Raw genomic sequence first — 3,154 nt, 5'->3', positions numbered from 1 at the left:
TAGAGCAAACTATTGGGTTCCTTGAGCATTTTGTTTAAGAACCGCTCCAGAGAACAGATGTCGGGCTGTGGTGGTGTTTGGATGTGATTAGGAAGTCTACAACTGTCAGCTTTCTGTGGATATGTTTCGGAGATGCCCTCACACCTTTTTCCGGTTGTTTTGTTTATTTATTTTTCAAGTTTATACGTGAAGTCGGGCCAATCATTCCAAACACCAGTTTAATTCATCGTCCAATAAAAAGCCAAAATCTGCGGCGACAGTGTGCCTAGCAGCTCATCGCTGACCTGAGGTCCTCGCAGCTGTTCTGGAGCAGACTAGACCCTGTTTGTTTTGTTTTATTTGTAAATCAATCAGTCGCAAAATACGTGAGCATCTCAGGGCCATAAACCACAGTAAGGTTTCCTTTCAGAACGTGTTCGGAAAGACGTAATTAATGCTTGATAAGAACGTAAACAAAGCCTTTATTGTACAGTACTGATGGGTTATAATAACTCTGATTTGAGGATTAAACTCAGGTTCCTAATTCCTCTCGACCACATGAAGCCAAATATATACCGCCTTCTGTGACTTTGAGCAGCCTTGTTGTGAATGTCCTGTCTGTTACCCACCGATTGTGGACTTACTTTACGCTGACTTTGTATTGAACTTTTCCTTGTGTTTTTTCCTGTCGTCTGAAACCTAACTTGGTTTGGTCCTGAACTCAGGCCGGGAAAGGTGCAGTCAAACTTCAATGACTGCATCGTTAAAGATCAGTGTTAATGAGAAGGACCTGTAATCTTCCTGCCTTTTTAAATGCTGTTAACCCTTTGAAACCACACGCCTCACAGACTGCGTTATTTTTAAGTGCCTTTTTATTTCTGCATCATGCTCCACATTTCTTTGTTTCAGAAATTATTTATTAAAATAAAGAACTATAAAAAAAGTGGATTTTTCAGTGGTGTTTTTATGAGCGATTGATAATGTAAATATGTCTAAAAATGTGTGTGTGTGTGTGTGTGTGTGTGTGTGTGGTATAAATGTATTTAAAAATTTAAACATTTTGTCATTTTATGGCAACTATAGTATACAACTGTCATTTTATAAAAAAAAAAAAGGGGGGCACGGTGTAGCAGCAGGTAGGTGTCACAGTCACACAGCTCCAGGGGCCTGGAGGTTGTGGGTTCGATTCCCGCTCCGGGTGACTGTCTGTGAGGAGTGTGGTGTGTTCTCCCTGTGTCTGTGTGGGTTTCCTCCGGGTGACTGTCTGTGAGGAGTGTGGTGTGTTCTCCCCATGTCCGCGCGGGTTTCCTCCGGGTGACTGTCTGTGAGGAGTGTGGTGTGTTCTCCCCGTGTCCGCGCGGGTTTCCTCCGGGTGTTCCGGTTTCCTCCCGCAGTCCAAAAACACACGTTGGTAGGTGGATTGGCGACTCAAAAGTGTGTGTGTGTGTTTGTGTTGCCCTGTGAAGGACTGGCGCCCCCTCCTGGGTGTATTCCCGCATTGCGCCCAAGGCTCTGGACCCACCGCGACCCTGAATTGGATAAGGGTTACAGATAATGAATGAATGAATGAATGATTTTATATATAAAAAAAAAACTATAAAAATTAAGTTTGAAAATGGTAAGCGATCAACGATAGATGGATAGAAGAGCACTTTATATTCTACATTTACAGTCTGTAGCTGTCTATTGCGCTGCAAAAAAGATGTTAGCCTCCTACCACTCTGGTGGTGTGTTAATGTGTGTTGTGCTGGTGTAGAGTGGATCAGACACAGCAGTGCTGCTGGAGTTTTTAAACCCCTCAGTGTCTGGACTGAGAACAGTCCACCGACCAAAAACATCCAGCCGACAGCGTCCTGTGTCACTGATGAAGGACTAGAGGACGAGCGACACACACTGTGCAGCGACAGATGAGCTACTGTCTCTGACTCTACAGCTTTTACAGTTCACATTGTTTATGACATCCGTCAGGAAAAAGCTGTAAAAGCATGTGACTGGTTTGATGTGTTCTTGGGAATAATATTGTATTCAAAGTTAAGTGAGTTTTGGAGTTTTGAATAATGGAGTCTCCACTTGGAGGTGGTTCACAGGGTTTATATATATATATTATTAATAATGTATTTATTGTAAATGATTGTATCAGAGATGTGACAATATTTGTAAAAGAATAATCACAAACACTCATTTATTGTCTGTAACCCTTATCCAGTTCAGGGTGGGTCTGAAGGTTACTCGGAATCACTGGGCACACGGCAGGAACACACCCTGGATGGGGCACCATTCCTTCACAGGGCGACATTCACTCACACCTACGGACATTTTTGAGTCTCCAATCCGCCTACCAACAAGTGTTTTTGGAGAGTGGGAGGAAACCAGAGCACCCGGAGGAAACCCACGCAGACACAGGGAGAACACACCATACTCCTCACAGACAGTCACCCGGAGGAAACCCACACAGACACAGGGAGAACACACCACACTCCTCACAGACAGTCACCCGGAGGAAACCCACGCAGACACAGGGAGAACACACCATACTCCTCACAGACAGTCACCCGGAGGAAACCCACGCAGACACAGGGAGAACACACCACACTCCTCACAGACAGTCACCTGGAGGAAACCCACGCAGACGCAAAGAGAACACACCACACTCCTCACAGACGGTCACCCGGAGGAAACCCACGCAGACGCAGGGAGAACACACCACACTCCTCACAGACAGTCAACCCGGAGGAAACCCACACAGACACAGAGAGAACACACCACACTCCTCACAGACAGTCACCCGGAGGAAACCCATGCAGACACAGAGAGAACACACCACACTCCTCACAGACAGTCACCCGGAGGAAACCCACGCAGACACAGAGAGAACACACCACACTCCTCACAGACAGTCACCCGGAGGAAACCCACGCAGACACAGAGAGAACACACCACACTCCTCACAGACAGTCACCCGGAGGAAACCTACACAGACACAGAGAGAACACACCACACTCCTCACAGACAGTCACCCGGAGGAAACCCACGCAGACACAGAGAGAACACACCACACTCCTCACAGTCACCCGGAGGTTACAGACAATGAATGAATGTAATTATTAAGAAGCTCAGCATGGACGAGAGCCCCAAACAAATATATTTCTGTATGAATTTGGTTTAATGTGTAAAT

The sequence above is a fragment of the Hoplias malabaricus genome, chromosome X1 (genome assembly GCF_029633855.1).
Source record: "Hoplias malabaricus isolate fHopMal1 chromosome X1, fHopMal1.hap1, whole genome shotgun sequence".
NCBI lineage: Eukaryota > Metazoa > Chordata > Actinopteri > Characiformes > Erythrinidae > Hoplias > Hoplias malabaricus.
This window is presented reverse-complemented; position numbering follows the sequence as displayed.